The sequence below is a fragment of the Perca fluviatilis genome, chromosome 21, assembly GCF_010015445.1.
Source record: "Perca fluviatilis chromosome 21, GENO_Pfluv_1.0, whole genome shotgun sequence".
NCBI lineage: Eukaryota > Metazoa > Chordata > Actinopteri > Perciformes > Percidae > Perca > Perca fluviatilis.
This window is the reverse complement of record NC_053132.1, coordinates 22,523,552-22,545,088: the sequence shown is the minus strand read 5'-3', so window position 1 is coordinate 22,545,088 and position 21,537 is coordinate 22,523,552. Positions and strand designations below refer to the sequence as shown.

At 42.0% G+C, this 21,537-nt stretch overlaps 1 long non-coding RNA gene across 1 annotated transcript in view; it reads left to right on the top strand.

The window, feature by feature from the left end:
* Positions 1 to 20,398, top strand: part of LOC120550962 — a 31,703-nt gene extending 11,305 nt beyond the window's left edge. Inside the window, exons 2-3 of the long non-coding RNA XR_005637809.1 lie at positions 9,819 to 9,992; positions 20,182 to 20,398. This is a non-coding gene — a long non-coding RNA (uncharacterized LOC120550962). The remainder of the gene's footprint in view (positions 1 to 9,818; positions 9,993 to 20,181) is intronic.
* Positions 20,399 to 21,537: the final 1,139 nt, after the last annotated feature.

The following is a 21,537-nucleotide window of genomic DNA, read 5'->3' as shown; positions in this document are numbered from 1 at the left end:
CATATCTGGTAGAGGCTACATTGTTGATTTTGAAGAAGGCCTGAGGGACGAAACGTCATCTAAATAAAACGTTTCTTACTTTCAGCAGCTAGTTAGCTTAGCATAGCAAAGCATAAAAAGGAAGCAGCTAGTCTATCACTGTCCAGGAAACAATATCTGCCTACCAGCACCTCTAAAGCGAAATAATATCTCATTTTTTAATCTGTTTTTTTACACGTGTGAATATACCATAGACAATATATAAAATCCAGATCCCGTTGCTCTGGATGGAGACCTGTGAAGGATATTAGAAGCACTTTTCCGGTGAGCGTTACTGCGCAGCCTCCAACTGAGCTTGAAGACATAGATGTGACGTGAGCAACCTGTCTGAAAGTTGGAAGTCTTCTGGTAGCTGTGCCAACAGAAATCTCAATCATTCCCAATCTTGCAGAGACGGGGAGCGTAGGTATATGTAAGGAGATAACATAGGCACAGGCTAATTATAGCTAACTAAAATGCTAGTTAACATTAGTAATTAAACTTAAACCGCTAATGTAAGTCGAAACTGTCTGCGAGCTTCTCCTGTACCATACGGTAATTCCTCTACTATGCAACAATAAGTCGCGTGGTTATGACACAACCGTTAGCCTATTTTTACAAAAACGTCTGCTACGGAGCCATAACGTGAGGTACAAGGTAATGGAGCCTTTTATACATTGTCATGTTTCTTTAGAAATAAACAATGGACAAATAGTCTTTAAACACATCAGATGTAAAGTTTTTCCCTGTCAAAATGAATGGCAGTCAATGGATGCTAACGGGAGGTGAGAGCCAGGTAGCAAAGTCACGCCCTTCTACTTCCAGTCCATGGGACCTATCTTTCTAAAAAATACGAACGGTAGTGAACGGGGAGAGGCAAATAATCTTTTGATCCTGTTTGAATTGAGCCATGGATTACAAGTCTCAGTTAGCCGTAGGTTTGTCATGTGATCACGTAGTTTAGTGTGAAACCGCTCGGTAAACTACATCTCTCGTCTCACACAATTTACGTCACCTAGCTTGATGCTCAACTTGCTCGCTAGCTAGCTAGCTTAGCTCTGTTCCACAACACATGTAACGTTATCTTATAACGCTGCTCATTTGAGTAACGTTACGTCCCCGGTACGATACACACAGACATCGTAGCTTCAGCGAGACGTCATCCATGCGACTTTGTAGTGTGTAGTCTTTCTAATTGCGTACTTCTTATACTTCCACAGTTTAACTGTAAACTGAGACTTTCTTGACTTGCGAAATTATCTATTAAACTGATGAAAATCATGTGTGTAATTCATTGCTCAATTCAAACGGGATCAAACAAATTATTTGTCTTTGCCCATTCACTACCGTCCATATGTTTTCCGAGTTATGGTCCCATGGCTGTCCACCGCAGGGGGCGGGACTTCGCCTCTCTATTGTTTAACTGCGGATAGACGCTAGCTGTTTCGCCCTGCTTCCAGCTATTATGCTAAGCTAAGCTCTAGCTCTGTACTTGATGCACATATATGAGAATGGAAGCAATCCTCTAAAGGTGTGATCTGTAACATTGTACCTCTTCTTTGCACAAAACACGACCATATAAGTGGGCTCTGCCTGTCTAAGTCCTTGGCATGGGATTTCAAAACCTCTACGCAGGTAAGCCATGCAGCCCAAAAAATAAATACACAAATGTAAACTCATAAACTTTAACGGCACTAAAGATAGGGTTAGACAGAGTTTATGTAAGGGTATTCAGGGCTTGTTTTAGAGAAAAGGTCAGCACTATAGACGGGGTGGTGAGAGGATAAACAAACACTGAGCGTCTCCTCACACACCTGCTGCAGGACGGCTCGCCTCTGCTTGGCTCCAGCTGATGTAAAATTAGATCCTCGATCCCCTTTCGTCATTGTATATGTAGAAGCGTCTGCGTCCAAACGGCATACAGATTTCCATGTATTTGTGCGCAAGTGTGTGAGCACCTATATACTGTATGTTCGTACACGTGCATGATTCAGGCGTCCCAGTGCCAACATCCACAATGTCCTGTTCCAGACTTCACTCATTCTGCCCTTGTTTGTTTTCAACGTAACGCTTGTCTGAACATGACTCCTGTTCAGAGCCAAAGTGGCCTTGGTTCATTTGTACAATGTATTAAAAAAAAAAAATAATTCCAACATTCCTTGCTTCAGAGATCTAGCTTATATTTCATTTTTGCAGGTTTGACCATCATTTCTATTCATTATGATAATATTGTACTCTCCAGACTAATTGGTGACAACTTGGAAAGTGGCAAGAAGCCCGTTCAGAGGAGCATATAGGTTACAAAAAAAATGGTTAGCATGATTATCAAAACCACTTGATTTAAAGTTAAATTGAATGTGGGCGCACCTAAAATATAAATAATAATCTCTCATTGCTCGTTCTTGCACAACTACGGCAGGTACTATAGGTCAAAGTTGAACCACGGTCTGCAAATTTGATATTTACAACTGACAATTTTGGTAATAAACGTACCTTTTTCATTCCGTTTTGCAATTCCAAATAGTTTGTTTAAAGGGGACACACCGCTAAGACAAACCTTTTAAATAAGTAACATCATTATACATTATATAAGTTTATATAATAGATGCCCAATTAAAATATCCTGTCGCCTGTTGTGTTCTTTAGGACAAAATGCGGGCGATACGAGAATCAATACGCTGGCACCAAATATCATATTTGAATTAATAAAATAAGGCGCTCTAAATATGTTAGGCTGGGCTGTCCGGATTCAAGAGCAGACACAGAAAAAGGTCGGAACAGGTATTGAGGTTTATTGAACAAACGGAGTAATGCAGGTGCTGGATATCCTCTGGGGCTGAGAGCAGGCAGACAGGTGAGAAGCAGGTTCAATAAAAAAAATAAACAAGTTGGCTCAGGCAGGCAGACTGGGCTTCCAGGGCTGTAGTAGGAATCTGGACACAACAGAAAACACAAAAAGCCAAAACAAGGCTTGCAACAGGAATACAACAAAAAGCAGTCTTTCGAAACCACTGAGGCTGGCCGTAGCGAGTGTTACCACTTGGGTGAACGGACGATCTGGCAGAGACTGGTTGGAAGGCCGGGCTTTAAGACAGGAGTGGTGATTGCTGGATGTGATTCAGGTGAGGAGGAAGCCACAGGTGTCCTGACGAGGAGGGAGAGAGAGCCAGGAGCGCCACACCCACTCAGCACAGGACAGACGAGACAAAAAACTAGGGAGAGGGGAGAGGGACAACAGACAGCACCATGACAAATAGATTTCCCTGCTCCCAGCGTCGCTGCTTTATGGCTCCTCGAGGGGGCGCTCAACACACGAATGAGGGGAAACTTGAACATTAAGTTAACTCGCCGAAGAGGAAGAGGTTTTCGACGGGATGGCGGACAGCAGTGTGAGGAAATCAATTTACAGACTGTAAAACTTGTGCTGCACACAATTGTGCTGTTTTCTAACAGTTTGGACTAGCAGTGAATAGAGAGAGAAAACCTGCGCTTAACCTTTTCACGGGGCATTTTGTATTCATAGTTAGACCAATATCGTGATGGTATCATTATAAGATTGCAGTGTTTTCTCTGGCTTTGTTGAAGACTTAGGTGCGTGTATTTTATTTTATTTTTATTTTTTATTATTTCTGCCTTCCATACAGCAGCAGCTTTATGAAGCCATATGTTAACCTGGTGGACAGAGCAGCAGAGGTGCCAGAGCTGGGAATAGCTGGAATAAATAGGACAAATACAGTATAAGCTATCTGCCATATTTTACGACCATATTATACTCACCGTCTGTCCATCTTACTCTAACACATGTTAAGGTTATGGCCCGGCTGTCTCCAGCAATAGAGGAAACCTGTTGCTATTAGCTGTACGGAGACAGAAGACAGTTCCTGTAACATCTCCATCTGTCTTAATTTTGTGGACTTTGAAAGCCACGCACGCAAGCACACACACACACACACACACACACACACACACACACACACACACACACGCACACACACACACACACACACACACACACACACACCCGCGCCTTCCCCCTCTGCAGTGCATGTGTTTGTAATGAAGAACCGTGCCTGTAAAGAGTAAATACCGGGTGGTGGGGTTCAATGGAGAACAGGTGTTTGCGATACAGAGACGCACATACACATGGTCCCAGCCACACAGTCAGCAGCTCGCGTGAGACCGCGCCCATGCCCTCCTACCGTACCTGCTGGCGTGTCGAATCGCTTTCACGCGGCGGGTTCGGTGGGGGCTGCGGCGGCTCATGCGGAAACCCATCGAGCCACGCTCCGCGGGCCGGCGTTCACGTGGATTGGTGCTGACACCTGGCAAACGCTCCTGCCGTCTTCACGTATGGGAGAACATCGACATGCAACTTCCTCCTGCGGTTTTGGGTCGCTCCCCAAAAAACGTCTTTCCATTACCTTCCAGTGCGACGCAGATGCTTGGCTTGATTTTTGCGCTGTAACTCGTGGAGGCTGGGGTTCAGTGGCCCTGTTGTTGTGCCGCTGGTGGCTGTTTGGCCGGGCTGAATGGATTTACAGCAGTGTTTATTTGAGATCAGATTGCCATCTGTCTGGAGCTATGGAGCCTTTATAAGCGCAACCAGTAGATGCAGACAGTGTGGACCTGTATGGAAGTCATGGTTGTGTACCGTTAATCTGCAACGTCTCTCTCTATGCGTGCCACATAGGTCATTCATAATCCAGAGGAACTATAACCGTTCAAGTTTCTGGAGCTAATTTGAGAGCACACTGGTCCATGAATGCACAGTAGCATAACTGTAGACAATATATTACAAGAAGGAAAAGGGCACTTAGGTCCAATCACAATTTTTCTTCTTGCAAATACAATCTATTTCTTATTCACAAGCCTGAAATTACTCAAAGGATTAACGCATAGAAAACATGACTAAAATGTAAGAGATAAGAGAACACTAGGACTTAACAGGAAAGGGACAGATATGTAGAGCGGGTGTGCATACAGTTCTTCCTCCGTTGGGTGTTTGCATCAGTTTGTGGACCTGTTCATGCAGTCTGCACAGTTATACATTTTTGATTTGCCGGTCATTTGAATGTTAGACAAAAAAGCCTTTTTTTTTTTAAATCTATATCGACGACCTTTCATTCACGGGATTGTTCCGTTTCCCGCGGCCGAATGTCCCGCTAGACGCTCCGCCGGATGTTCCTCACCTTCCGCTTTCTTTGTTTTGCCATTCAAAACTCCGGTCGATTCGGGAAACATCCTCCGAGCCAGAACCAAGAAATTATATTTATTTTTGATAAATAATCATCACTTATGTTGATATAATACCTATGTGGGTAAAGGCAGAACAGTCTGGTGTGTTCAGAAAATGACATCGCTCTACTGTAATGCAGCCTTTAAAACCAGGAAAAACACTTGTGTCATATCAGGTTATTACGATATCCAAAATTGAAGACGATATCTAGCCTCATATATTGATTGCCCAGCCCCAGGGGGGAACGCTTTCGAAAACAACTGGTCCTAATGAGCCAGGTGTGAAAACGCCCCTACATGACAGGAAAAGTACGTCACATCTGCTGTCAGGACCTTTATGATTTTGACCTTGGTACTGCTCATCATGAGAGTTGTGATGCCAAATTTATACTGCTTTATTGCAGAAAATCTTTCTATATACTAGGGCTGTGTATTGGCAAGAATCTGGCAATACGATACATATCACGATACATTGTTCACGATTCAATATATTTTGATACTGTGCGTAAGGCGATATATTAGTTTTTTTTTTAAGTATAATTTTAGAAAAAATAATATTTAATAAAAAGACATGATGTTCATAAAAGTCAAAGAAGTTTACTTTAGGTAAACAATTCAGTACAAAGAAAATCAAACTGCCAGTTTGGGACTGTGGGATTAGTGAGCAAATTTGTATATGCTAAAGTAGGCCAAAGTTCAGCTATAGCTACATTGTTAGCTTCTAGCAAAAAGTCAGGCACTGCTAGGCACTGTTAGGCAAGGACACTAGTGGTGTGTCTCAGCATAGCCATCTAGCGGTAGGGGGTTTAAACACAACATAAAACGTGAACCACTGTCTTACATGAATATTTGTTAAAGGTCCCATGGCATGAAAATGTCACGTTATGAGGTTTTTTAACATTGATATGCGTTCCCCCAGCCTGCCTATGGTCCCCCAGTGGCTAGAAATGGCGATAGGTGTAAACCGAGCCCTGGGTATCCTGCTCTGCCTTTGCGAAGATGAAAGCTCAGATGGGCCGATCTGGAATCTTCCCTTTATGACATCATAAGGGGAAAGGTTACCTCCCCTTTCTCTGCTTTGCCTGCCCAGAGAATTTGGCCCACCAATGAGAAAGAGAGAGACATCATGGCTTTCAAACGAGCAAAGTGGCAGTTGGTCAAGGCCACACCCCACCCTCCACCTACCCCCACCCCCTCTCCTCCTCAATAGCTACAGACACAGAAATGGCACATCCTAAGGAAAGCTTATTGTGGGACTGGCTCTAGTGGCTGTAATTCTGCACCAAGGCTGAATTTCGGGAAAGAGACTTCAGATACAGTATTAGGGGACCACTGAGGCCTAAATAAAAGCATCCAAAGAGCAGCATGTCATGGGACCTTTAACATAAAAGAAAAAAAAAAATCGATATTGCCTTTTTGAAAATCGATACAGTATTGCAAAATAAAATATCGCGATACTCGTGTATCGATTTTTATTTATTTTTTTACACCCCTACTATATACAAGTATCTAACATTCTTCATTTCACAGATGTAATACAATAACTATTAAAAACACTGAAACAGCATCATGTTTTATTATACAAAGCAATTGTACATGTGTAAATGTACTGTTTTTTTAATCCTTAATTCCGTGAAGAATGGTTTGTCAAGATATTGATGGGAGTGAAGCTGTGGATTACCGCTGCTTGCCTGTCAGATATAATGTTACAGCACTTCCTGTGTCGCAGAAGCCTCTAAGCTCGACTGTTTTCTCTTTGACCTGTGGTTTAGAAATCTATGGACATTGATGAAAACTGTGGTCCGACTATTTATATCACAAAATGATCGAGTGTAGGCGGAGGGAGCGAAGGATAATTTGGGTATGATTCATCGCTTGCATAGTTGATTTTTCTTAAAAGCCCTCTATTTATCCAGGAAAGGTTTGGTGAGCACGCACGCTCTGTTTCGGCATGACTCATTGACTTCTGCATGCAGGAGCTGCGCTTTCTCACTGCTATTTGGACGTGAAGGCTAAAGGGCTTCAAGGACACCCACTTTGATGACGGTAATGGATTTCCAATACAAAATCCTCATTGGGACGAATTGATCACTCCCCAAAACAACATTGGAGTAAGAAAACGGGAAAAATCGATACAACTTTACCACAACTAGTGATATTTCTAGTGTCTATTTCAAAAAAAATACTTAGCCTACAGGTTGTAATTTTTGTTTTCAATTTCTGGGATTGCATGGGAATTAATGTCAATATGCAACAAAGAAAAATAATCTGAACACATCATTGATCACTATTTTACAGAGGAGATTGTAAAGTCCAAAGTCCAAACTTCACATAAATATCCTCTATTTACTGAAATTTGTTAAAGTGCTCATATTATGCTTTTTTGGCTTTTCCCCTTTCCTTTATTGTGTTATATATCTTTGTTGTGCATGTTATAGGCTTCCAAAGTGAAAAAGCCCAAAGTCCACCCTGAAGGGACTTACCAGCTCCAGCAGAAAACACTGTTCACCAACTGCTCCAAACAGCTCTATTGTAGTCCAGCCTTTACTTCAGAGACAAACATGGTCACTTTGTAACACACGTTATAATGCTCGCCTAGCTGCTAGCGTGGCACGCCCTCATGCTCTGCAGCTGACTAGCTGGCAGTACTTACTGCGCATGTGCGACTCCCAACAAAGATGGAACAGAAGTGAGATGTCTCACTCTGTAGATAAAACAGAGAGCTCAACACACAGGGGCTGTGTCTCATTCGGCATACTTCCGTCAGTCCACTGCTAATGTGCACTGACCACTTACTGCCGTAGTGCCCACTTTCGATGGTAAGTATTGTCTCAAAAGGAACACTTATGTTAAAACACTTACCGGAAATGACGAGCGGTCGGCTCGGCTCGCCGCCTCTCAAAATCTGACGAAAGTCTATTAAACTGACCTTTGTCGATCAAAAACGGACAGATTCAGCAACTGTATGGCCTATTTCTCGCTTAAAATGTTTTCAGAAAACACATTTCGGTGAACTATTGTCGTAAAATACGAGATTGTGTTCTGAACGAGCCGCCATTATGCTCTGTTGTGAAATCCAGGAGAAGCCAGACCCACGTGACACGTTCGTCCAATCAGCTGCCGGTCGACGTCCCTGGTCCCTCCCCTTTCCGCTTTGTAGTCAAGATGGAGCCCGTTTTAGCGCATGTAGTGTCCATCGTTCCACACTGAACTTTTTGACCGTTTTTAGGGGGTCATCCGGGTACTTTCACACACTATCTACACTAGATACTTAAAACTAAGTGTTTGAAGTGTGCAAGTAGGCGGTTTGAGACACAGCCAGGGTGAAAAGAGGAGCTGCGGAAATGTGCAGTACAACAAATACATGGTGTTTTCTGAAAATGTAACCACATAAACCTATTCTGGTACAACCTCTAAATACAATTATGAGCACTACATCCCAGTAGTCTTAATCCCATTGCCAGAAAAGAACATCGATATTGGACGATCTATATGATTCCACAAAACCTTGCATTCCGTTCAATGACGACTTTGCTTTAGGTCCAATGCCAATTTTATTTTATTTTTTTTATATACTTTCTTCAATATCTACGAATGACGGTAAATTTTGTCTAATAAAATATGGTCAAACCTGTAATAACTTTTTGTTGCCCACTTGGGGGCAGCAGAAACAAGTTGTGAACATGACATGACATATCGCATTTTAAGTTAATATTGTGAAATTGTTAGCAGTTTATTTACCTATCGAGCAGATACAGAGCAACGTTGTCTTTTAATTAGGAGTCATGTCTCCGGCCACCTAAAGAATTAAATGTTCACACTCTCCTTTAAGCTCTGTTTTTGGTTTCCACTAACTCCTAAAATCTGAAATATCTGACTCTGTAGCTGCTAAAGGCTTCACTCTGTTTATAAAAAAAATATAGGAGGATATAATCCTAAATGCTATATGGATGTAAGTCTAGTCTTCTCATAAAATGTCCCTTGACCAGTGGTTCCCAAACTTTTTCACATAAAGGACCGACACAAGTTAGACCACGGACCTTTGATAAGATTTATTGCCCCCATCTCTGATAGGATTATTGCTTTCTGAGGTTTTCTTACAGAAAGTGTATGAAACCCATCACCAAAATAGTCACACATTCTGTCATTGTGTTACCTATGAATGGAATTATACTAAAAACGGTGACAAAATGATTCCCCTTTGCTGGGGACCCCCCTTGGAGCACCCTCAAGGACCCCCTGAGTGTCCCCAGGCCCCACTTTGGGAATCACCGCCCTAGACAAAACAATCGGATAAACCGCCATCCACAGTGCATCCATTTTATTTATGTATTTAGCCGTAGCATTGTTCGGAAAACATCCAACTAATCTCGCCAGTCCAATAATAAGCTGCTCCATTGCGCCACACTATACTCTGCTGCTTATTTAGTTTGACCTCCTCCGTACAATATCCCAACATGTTATTCTCTTCTTCGCACTCAGCACTTTGTTGCCCACCTTGGCACTCCTCAAGGACGGTCTAACTGTGTATTCCACCCCTTCTCCATCTGCGTTGCATTCAACAGGTCCGGACTATTGTACCCTTCCTAAGGATATCACAGATCCGGTTACTGCACAAGCAATGGCACTCCCTTCATTTGGAGATCTGCTCGCTGCCCCTGCGAGGCCTCACTCTGCGCTCGGCTCGCTGACCTTAAGATAACGCCTCGCAGAGATACTTCAGTCCAAGATTCACGGAGGTATGTTTTCGCTCACAACAGCGAACTAATGCTCGAGTATGCATCTGAGGCATGACAAAGACTTTTACTGTTCCAAAGAACAAGTTATTTCCAGCGCTTAATCGGATTCCAGTGTCTAAATTTCTTCAGGTTGTGCAAGATTTTCCTCAGTGTGCTTTACCCTTTTTTTTCCTTCTTCTTCTTCTTCTTCTTTGCTGTGCCCTTTGCCACAGAGGGAAAGGAGGTAATGGCGTTCACTAATTTGGCCCCGGGCTGCGCAGTCAAAGCCATATGCCAGAGTGAATCTGTAAAGCTAACATTAGGCAGCAGATATCTGAGGCTAGCGGCTGTGGGCTTTGACATCCTGTATTACACCTAATTGCCACCAGACATTACATAGAAAGTCTCCGCAAAAAAAAAAAAATCCCCCACAACCACCTGCTCCTTGCTCTGTTTACCTTTTTTTAAAAATCGGGAATAATGCAGGGGGAGAGCGGGGTGAGAGTTCCCCTACTGTTATTTTCTGACACCCAAGCTGAGGATTGGGGAACTGGAATGTCAGTAGAAATTTGAATTTGAGACGTGTAAGGATAGCTAAGGGGTATCCCCCCGTGCATTGTGTTGCAGGGGCAACGGTGTATACTTTTCTGATTTATGTGTTTTTGTAAGAGTAATGAGAGAGGGGAGAAAACAGGGCAGGGGTAATATGGAGGCACAACCATAATTAGGTGAATTATAAGTTTCACAGTCATTTCTGTAACGGGGGACTTTTAATGAACGTTGTAGCGAGAAGAGTGTGAATGTATTCTATGCACAGTATGCAGCCGGGGCCACGGTGCGGTGAGTGTACATTTTTAGCAATTTCGTGCATTTCAACCAAATCCCCAAATACGCTCGCGTATTAATTCAGTCTCCTCTGTCCCTCGCTCCGCCGACATGAAAGGCAGGAACATTCCGCACTCCTTGACAGTGTAATGACGAAATGATTTCATAGCGCTCCATCCTCTCACACCACAGTGTCAACCCCTAAAAAAAACCGGGAAAGCCTCCTGCACATCTGAAACGAAGGCAGAGGACTCAGCAGCGGGGAAATAACAACCCACTTATAAAACAACCGTGTTTACGGACTTCATGGCTCCAGTTTGGAAGCAAACCAGGAAGTTTTGTTACCAACTTAATTCAATTTCTCCGTCTGCTACACTTGGATACAAAACTCCGCATCCAAGCGGTGACCTAAGCGATCGGACTTGGCTGTTGGTTGTGATGTATTTTAGTTTGAGTGGTTGGTTACGGTGACGGCCTAGGAAGAAATAACACCGGCTTGAACACTTGAATTTTAGACTCTGTGTTCCTTTTCCTACCGAAACCAATTCATTTTGGGGCGTTTTTCTTTCCAGTTATTTTAACTGCAGATTGCCTGTTATCATTTGTTGTAATCAGTGAAATCGGAAATTACTTGGGTAACACTATGGCAAGGGGACTTCAACGCAGGAAGAATAAAATGCAATTATTGATCCCTTAAGAGGAATTCAACTTTGTCTTGACGTGCTTGAGGTCAAGTAAATTCATATAGACAATTATGCAACTGTAAAGAATCAAAGTGGAAGCTATATTATGGAAAATGATATGTCTTGTCTGTAATTTTAGCTCATGGGAAATTGGTTGGGGCAAATCATTTGACATACAGATTTCAACAGAACAGTACTTTAATTGTTAGAAGAGTTCAGCTATTGTAGTACACTAGTTGCCAAGTCCAAGATGTGATATTAAAACCACACTTTCATTTGATACGTTAGATGTAACTTCTGAAAGAAAAACTAAAACAAATATCCTTGAACAAATGTGAAGTTGACTTCATTGACAATAAAACACACAATTTTCCAATCCACATCCTTGCTAAAATGTATTACACTCTATGGTTTTGCTACTATGATCTTATTTGGTCTCGTATGATTGTTAGCTTGCGTTTGAAACTGCTAGCTAACATTAGCTAACTTCTGTGAAGAACTGTGCAACTGACATTACTGAGCCGGTTTGCTTACATCCTGACGCTTAGGAAAGAACAGTTTCGGGTTACACTTTACTTGGAGGTATCTACATAAGAGTGATATGACACTCATGAACGTGTCATAAACATTATAAACAAGTCATAAACATTTATGACATAACGCTTCTTTTAGTAAGTGTCATTCGGTTTTTGTCATGACAAGTTATGGTTAGGGTTAGAGTTCATGTGTCATGACAGTGTCATATGTTCATGACAGCGTCATGTCACTCTTATGTAGATACCTTCAAGTAAAGTGTTACCCAGTTTCGTAACATGCCTCTAATTCTTGTATTTTGCTGTGGCTCGGGTAACGCTAACATGCTAGCATGTAGCATTTCTGTTAGCAAGCACCGTGTAAATGATTAGCCTATGACTCGCTCCAACTACAGTATTTATGTGACTTTGTGTGAGGCAGCACCTATATTTGGTTTGTACATGTGGTCTTGGAGGTCACGGGCCCTGTCTTGTACCCGGCGCAGGGCAAAGCCCGACCCAAGTGTCTCAGTTGTCAATTTCCCGTCCAGCGCCCGTGTCGTTTAAAAAAAACAAATGCACCTGCGCCCATCTGTGCGCCCATGGGCGTGCTGGTCTTACAGGGAGGTGTGTTCAGGTGCATTCTTGGCGTATTGCTATCTCGAGGCAGCGGGAAGTGATCACCCCATTGACCAACAAAAACCTGGTCTCAAGTCAATAACGCAGCATTTCATTGTCATTTTAACAGCGCATTAGTAAAATGCGCCCAGGCTCGCGCACAGCGCGCGCACACTATGCTTGTTACACACACAGGGACGCAAAGCAGCACACAAACATGCATTGGTTTATTGCATGTTATGCCCAAAACACACCTATGAATTAATGAAGACACTAAGTACAACCCTTTTGAACCATGCGCCTGGCGCACAGAGACCCTTTTATCCCCCGTTAAACGAGCAAAAGTGGATTTGTAGACGACCTAAACGCACCTGCGCCAGGCTCTTCACGCCGTGCGCTTAGATAGTTAAAATAGGGCCCCATGACACTTACAAAAGAGGGAAAAGAAGTAAATCTCAGAATCTCAGAAATAAATATCTTCTCAGCTTCTTATCCACGCCTGGGAAGCTCACCAATGTCTCGCAATGCTAGGTGACGCATACTTTAATTTTGCTACCGTCACGCTACGTTTTAGCATGTCACGGACATTAGTGTTTAGAACAACTAACTCACCGGGAATACGGGGCAACGAAGGGAAACGTAGTACTTTGCTATCATCCTATAGATGCAGCTTGTCGACACAGTGGCTTCTGTTTGCGAAAAAAGTTGCAGGCTTACAAGCAGCACAGTCTACGCCCAGTTCCACCCCTTAAGGAAACCACCGTTACATATGGATCGGAGTAGACGGACATAAAACTATTCAAGCTTTACCTCGATGAACATTCACTGTGTGACGTGTGTGCCCATGCGAGTGCATGAGTGTGTGTGTGTGTGTGTGTGTGTGTGTGTGTGTGTGTGTGTGTGTGTGTGTGTCTGTGTCTGTGTGTCTGTGTGTCTGTGTGTGGCAGACAGTGAAGGAGATTTACAGCCCTAATCAAAAACTGGCCCACGGTTGGAAATGTAGCGTGAATGATGCCATGAAACTGTCCCCACTCTGATGCTGTGATTTATCACACAATATGGGAGTCATAAAAGAACACACCAGTTAAGAACCCCCCCCCCACAAAAAAAATCAAATCAACAACAGGGACAAACTTTCATAAGCTTGTCCTGTGTAGTGTAGCCTGCGTGCATGACCATCCACGTTTCCTTTGCCAGAAAAGCAAACAAATGTACATTTGGATATTTTCTTTTTCGCCTTGGATGTTACACAAACCTGTCGCCAACCGGGATGATGCATCGCGCCGCCAACCCCTCATCAATATGGATAATTACCCCTTTCTGCGAAGTCGGTGCAGTTGCGCCGTAAAATGTTGTTGCTGCGATTCGGGGTTGTTATTCCCACGGTGGCTCCACACAGTCCAGGCCTTCCTGAGATGAACCCAAGCATATCTCGCGTGTCGCTGTGTATCTGTGCTGAGAGGAAGCATGACCGACTGCACTTTGGCACTTCATTAAACAAATCAGTGGAGCGCTTACGCCACGAGCCTGCAGCCGTTCCCAGAGGGGCCGTGGGGCTGTGTAATATTCTCTGTCTCCTCACGGAATACACACATGGACATATTGATAGTGTAATATATGATTAAACATTAGTACAGAAAAGATTAGTCTATTAGTTAATTGACAGAAACGTTTGACTTTTTTTTGCTCATTTATCAAACAAAACACAAGCACATTCACCGTTTCCGTCCCCTCAGATGTGTGAAGATTTGCCGCCGTGTTATATTATTGTAAATTAAACTGTTTTGTATTTTAGACTGTTGGTCGGACAACAATTTCACCTTGGGGAACTTTAAGAGCCATTTTTCTTTCTTTTATGCTTAACAATTAATGAATTCATTGAAAAAAATATAAACACATTGATAGTTGCAGCCCTATTATACATCCTGTATTAAGGGAGGGTTCTATACATGCCAATAGATTCTCGTTATCAAAGGAATAGTCCGGCATTTGAGAAATGCTTATACGCTGGGGGGAGGGGGGGGGGTTACAATTTCCCATAAACGGGAGTTTCAAAAACCTACTGCGGTCTTCATCACAATCAAACATCTTTGGTGATACGTCACGTGACTCATTTGGCCAATCACAATCACTGACATTAGTTTTGAGGTAAGTGCTGTTATCTGTCAACAATATAATTGTTTTCTTGAACGTTGTTGTTAAGATGTTTAACGTTAAAGGTCCCATGGCATAAAAATGTCACTTTATGAGGTTTTTTAACATTAATATGCGTTTCCCCAGCCTGCCTATGGTCCCCCAAGCTCAGATGGGCCGATCTGGAATCTTCTCCTTATGAGGTCATAAGGAGCAAGGTTACCTCCTCTTTCTCTGCCTTGCCCGCCCAGAGAATTTGGCCCACCCATGAGAGAGAGACATCATGGCTTTCAAATGAGCAAAGTGGCAGTTGGTCAAGGCCACACCCCCACCCTCCACCTTGCCCCCCCCCTCTCTGTCCTCCTCAATAGCTACAGACACAGAAATGGCACATCCTAAGGAAAGCTCATTGTGGGACTGGCTCTAGTGGCTGTAATTCTGCACCAAGACTGAATTTCGGGAAAGGGCAAATGAAACATCGCCGCATGTCACGCTAGTTAACTCTACACTTGGCAGCAGGTAACGTTAGCCTACCGTTAGCTAGCAGCTGGATTAACGGTTAAAATGCTGACATTTAAATGGTGTAAAAGTTTGTCTGTATTTCACTGTAGAGGATTCCAGCAACAGTCTGTAGCTGCCATACAAAACAGATGTTGCGTTCACTTGAAACTCGCCTCGCCAGCCTCGTGCTGTATAATGTGTTTTTCAGCCCTTCTGAGTTTGCAGGTTTGAATAATAAATAATCAATAATCTGAATCTAAGACAAAAGAATATTAGTGCAAGTTAAAAGGTAACTACCGTCTATTTTCCTATGTTTTTGTGTCTACGTGACTGATGGGAACAACAATCTTTGACATTGGTCCAGTATTAGGCAAGATCGCTCCAGTCGGCAACGGCGAAACTACCTACAAATAGAGCAATTGTCCAGTTCGTATTTACCTTCACAAAAGTGCTCATTTTGCCACTGACAGACTCAGATTAATATTCTAAGTGTCTGACAACATTATGGAAAGGGTCCCTTCAGAGACAGACCTTTAAAACCTCTTTGAGACCTTTTTGTTTAACCAGAAACAGCTCTGAGATCGTTAGCGCTAAACCCACCAGACTGTTCTAGCTTTTCTGTTATTTGCCTTTACCCACTTAGTTATTATATACACATTAACGATGATTATTTATCAAAATAAAATTGTGTAAATATTTTTTTTTGTCAACCCTGCAATATCGCCGCAATATCAATATTGAGGTATTTGGTCAACAATATCGTGATATTAGATTTTTTTCCGTATTGCCCAGTTCTAGCTAGTAGGTGGATTTGGTTACCTTTGGACAGAACCAGGATGCCCCTTTTCCCCGTTTTCAGTCTTAATGCTAAGCTAAGCTCACCGGCTGGCTGTAGCTTTATATTAAATAGACAGATACAAGAGAGGTATTGATCTTCTCATATAACTCTTGGCACGAAAGGGATTTCCTGAAAAATGTCTGTCCATTCCTTTAAATTTATTTAGTAACTAAGGAAGATACCAGCCTGGTCCTACCTAGACTCGTACATTTCATTTGTACAGTCTGGCCACTCTCCATTGACAAGTGTTAACTTCCTTGAAGGCGGGTACTCTGTTGAAGTTTAAAACTATTGGACTAAAGATTTCTATTTGGCTAAAAAACTCATTTAACTTTGAACGTTGACAAAACGGTCTCTATGTTTTTTACAAATCGCTGTAAGCTCTTGTCATGTAAAACTGACCCAAAAATCACAATAGGTCAGGAAATATCAAGGGTTGACCAAATTAAATATTTAGGAGTCATTCTTGACCCAAAGTTAAATTTCAAAAAACATATTAAAAAGATAACCAACACGTTGAAAATTAACATAGCACATTTTAGATATATTAGGAACTCTTTGACCATAGATGCATCTAATTTATATCTTAATGCGATGATAATTCCGCACTTTTGTTATTGCATGACGAGTTGGTCACAGGCATGTAAAACAGCATTAAGGCCCCTGGAATCATTGTACAAAAGTTCTCTTAAGGTTCATGACAAGAAATCTCGGCTATTTCACCATTGTCATATTCTTAAAAAACATAGTATATTGAGTTTTGAAAACATTACCATGTATTCAAACCTCTGTCTTTTGTTCAAGATAATAAATGGTATTGCAGCACCTCCGGTTAAAAATGTATCTCACTGAGCTCAGAAATTACATCTTGAGCGACTCGGTCGACTGTTCGGGGTGAGTGTAGGATTCCTCAGTGTAAAACAGCATTCGGCAGCTCAGCTTTCTCAAGTGTGGCTATCAGACAGTGGAATAAGTTGCCAACAGAGCTGATAACATGTACATTTTAATATTTTTTCATATCGAGCCAAGAAATGGCTTCTTTTAAAACAAACTTGTTCACATAATGTATAGTGATTGATGTTTTTATGGGAGCGTACTTGTAAATGAATGCTGATGAATGAATGAAGGGTGTGATCATTTTAATGTTGGTTTTGGGATAAATGTATTTTTAAATGTATTTGTTGACATCAGCCTCCCCAGGGACTACAGGTGGAAACTAGCACAAGTGCTACAACCTGGTATAATGCATCTCTGCTGTCTAAGGTTAATGTATATTGTACATTGTCCCTGTTTAAATAAATAAAGAAGAAAAAAAAAAAGAATCTGCCCAGAGCCACTCTGGTAGCCTGGCTCCGCCCTCCTACGTACTGTAGGACCAGGCTAACAAGAGAGGAGATGACAACAACAACTATTGGCTTAGCATCGCTAGCGTTCGCCTTAGCCAACTCCTTCACCACTAACGGAGCGAGCTGGAATATCCCAGTGGGGGAGGGGGGGGGGCCACAACATCACGCAAAAGGGTTCTTGACTGTTGTAGACAGAAGTGGCTGAAGAAACGCTTGAAATTCCATGGTTTTTGGTCTAAACGTCATACCCGTATTAAAAGTGGTACAGCTCCCATATACTTTGACACTCAGGGGTGTGCCTGATATCACTGGAGAGGAAACACTTTTTGTGTCAGGGTAATTCTAGGCCTTACTGACACAGAGTTACAGAGGCTAGAATGGAGTTTTTTTTAAGTCATACATCTGTAAAATGATTAGAGTACACTGCTGTAAACACATATGACAGCATTAGCCACATGTCTCAGCTTACTACAGAAAAAATCCAGAAGCCAAAAGACTCAAAAATGGATTTTATATGAATTTTTTTCTACAGATATGTCTGTGCGGTTTTTTTTTATTTCCATTTGAAAAGTAAAAAAGGAAAGAAAGAAAGAAGCCCAAAAACTACAAAATACAACACTTCTCAAATACACAAACAAACCCACATCAATCACCTTTCCAGTGATATCAGGCACATCCCTGAGTGTCAAAGTATATGGGCGCTGTACCACTTGTAATTTGGGTACGACGTTTAGACCAAAAAGCATGAATTTCAAGCATTTCATCAGCCACTTCTTTCTATAGCAGTCGAGAACCCTTTTGCAATTATGTAAGCACATAATGTAATCTGATTTTAAAAAAACAATGCAACTGATCTCAGCTGGTATTCTGTCTGGAATGAAAATTTCTAAGTGACCCCAAACTTTTGACCGATAGTATATGTAAGGAGATAACATAGGCACAGGCTAATTATTGCTAACTAACATGCTAGTTAACATTAGTAATTAAACTTAAACCGCTAATGTCAGTCGAAACTGCCTTCGAGCTTATCCTTTACTATACGGTAATTCCTCTACTATGCGACAGTAAGTCCATAACGTGAGGTACAAGGTAATGGAGCCTTTTATACATTGTCGGGTTTCTTTAGAAATGAACAATGGACAAATAAAGTCTTTAAACGCTTCAGATGTAAAGTTATTTGCTGTCAAAATGAATGGCAGTCAATGGGATGCTAACGGCGGGTGAGTGCTTGTTAGCATCAAAATAGCGCCATAGAAGGTACGCGTTGTGGAGAGAGGCTTACCCCCTTGCTTAAACTAGCGCACTACCTCAACGTCATCGTTCTCAGCCACTCCCTCTGTTCGCTGATTGGACCGGTAAAGATTTGGCCGGAGAAAACCCATGAACACACTGCAAACCCAGACGGTGTACTGAAGGAAAATTAAAATTGAGCGGAAGTACGTAGGAGGGCGGAGCCAGGCTAGTGAAGATTAGGGATGCACGATATTGGATTTTGGCCGATATTCAATATGCCGATATTTTCAAACTCATTTTGGCCGATGTCGATACCGATGTATATGCACATTTTTCCCCTGATATACTGTTCACTTTAATTCTACTGAAGAGAAATCCAAGTATCTCTCCTGTACTACCTTTACCTTATTACAGTCATGTGTTGTAGATAAGGCAATACACAAGACCAACAACATTTGATTCTACCATAAATGTATCATTTTACAAATGTAGACAGACATTCACCCCTGAAAAATAGTTAAATTATTTAACTTGGAGGAGAATAAATTATATGCCAGTGCCACATTTTATTTTTAAGTTCAGACTTCAAATTTCAGTCCTTAGGAGTAAAATAAATAAAAATACATTTTCAAATAAAAATTGTAACTCCTCTCCTACTTGAACAGGTCTGCCAAATGCCTTACATCAGAGGCAACGCTAAACAGCCGTTCACTGTCAACACGTAGCACGACATGCTATCTCTCTTTCTATTTTCCATTTCACAAATGTATTATCAAATGCAGATGCAATTGCACCTGCTGTGTGAGAACCGGAGCATTCCTGTGAGTGTAGGTCGGACAGTTTTTTTAAGGGTGAAGTCTTCGTCTATCCACTGGGCAGTGAGGCTCAACATGCTAACAGGACTCACGCTTCATGTCCAAATGTCCGTAAAATGTCCGTTGAGATGCGTAATCATATTTGTAGTGTGGAACACGCCTCCTCGCATCACTTGTGCTTTACAAGTACTGCATATAGCAAGTTTGTTATCTGTTTTACGTTCGAAATACCTCCACACAGCCGACATGTTGGAAGTTTAAGTTGCTGGCGCTCATGCTACGTTCATGGTCGTCATGTGCGCATAGTAAACAAGACACCCTATCGGCATGGCTCATCGGCAGATATTTCTGCCGATGATGACCATTTTAAGCTTTTATCGGCCGATACCGATGTCGTGCCGTTATCATTGTGCATCCCTAGTGAAGATACATCTTAGATGTTGCAAATATAGTATTGAGGACATTGATATTTACTATGGAAAATATATTTATTTTGCAAAGGGGCTGTTACCTACTCATAATGAGCTGTTCTAAAAATAGATGTGAAGAATGGTCTGAATCAGGTGCTGTGTCAGTAATAAAATGGCATGAGTAAGTCTTTTATGGGTAGGCTTTCCTCTTTTCCCGTGATCAGTTTACACAACTTATTATTTTTGAGTATATGACACAAGGTTTTTGATGTTAACGGAGGTGGTCTTTGTTCCAGGTGCGGGCCCACCTCTGCTACAAAAACAGGGCAGGAAACCGTGATGATGGGTGCGGATGAAAGATGACTTATGAACGAGGTGACACTAGCTCAGTAGGAATCTGTGACTTGCGAGAGGGTCTGCCTATGGGACAAAAAAAAAAAAAAAAAATATCCAAAGCAGAGTCCAGCCACAGAGAGCAGGTCAGAGCACACACACAGCCCAAAATAGAACAGGGAATCCTGACGCTTGTATTTAAAGGGGTTGGGAAACACCTCCTCCCACGTGTGTGTGTGTCACACACACACACACACACACACACACAAACACACACACACGGACAGAAACAGGAGGCTTGACTATAATAAATGAACTGCCACAGCGGTGCTATTTCAGGTTGGGTCACTGGAATAATACAGGGCTGGAGGCACAGCTGGGGTGGCCATCACACGTTCCCTAGCGTGTTGTGCTAAGCTTGTTTCTGCCTCCTGTCTGACACAGACGGACGGGCAGACAGACAGGCAGACAGAAAAAGCAGATTCAGATTTCACCATTAAATCCTTGTCTAGTCTCGCATTGCCAGACCTATCTTCACATGCATTTCTTTAAACCAGTCACAATCGTCTTGGGGCGGCACTAAACATCGACAATAACATCGGAAATTTGTGACGAAAACAATTGGGGGAAAAAAGTGACCAAAAAGTCGAAAACATCGTAAAAAAAGTGAAAAAAAGTCACAAAAAAAAAGTTTTAATTTGATATTTTGACCCAGAAAAAACAAAAGGTGCATAGTCGACAACACAAGGGTTAAGTAATATATGCCCACTTTTTTATTTACTTGGAATTAGCATGTACTGTAGTATGAAATTGGGACACAGCTTGTGTGTGTTTTAATTCTCATGCGTAGCAGCTTTTCAGGGACATTTTGGCAGAACTGTTGTTTGTACTGAGCTTAAGAGCCTGGACCAGATTGTCTACATGTCTACTGTTGAGACATGTTTAGTCATTTATCTCCAGATCCAACCAAAGTTGAACAAGAAATTCCAGTCATCTTCAGTCCTTTTACATGGATTCAAACACACTAGACTAGAGCTGCAAAGATGAATCGATTAATCGATTAGTTGTCAACTCTTCTCATTAACCGCCAACTATTTTCATAATCGATTAGTCAGTTTGAGTATTTTTTTTTAAGACAAAAGTAAAAATTCTTTGATGTGAATATGTTCTAGGCTCTTCACTCCTCTGTGACAGTAAACTGAATATCTTTGAGTTGTGGCCAAAACAAGACATTTGAGGATGTCACCTTGGGCGTTTGGGAAACACTGATCCACATTTTTCCCCATTTTCTGACATTTTATAGACCAAACAACTAATTG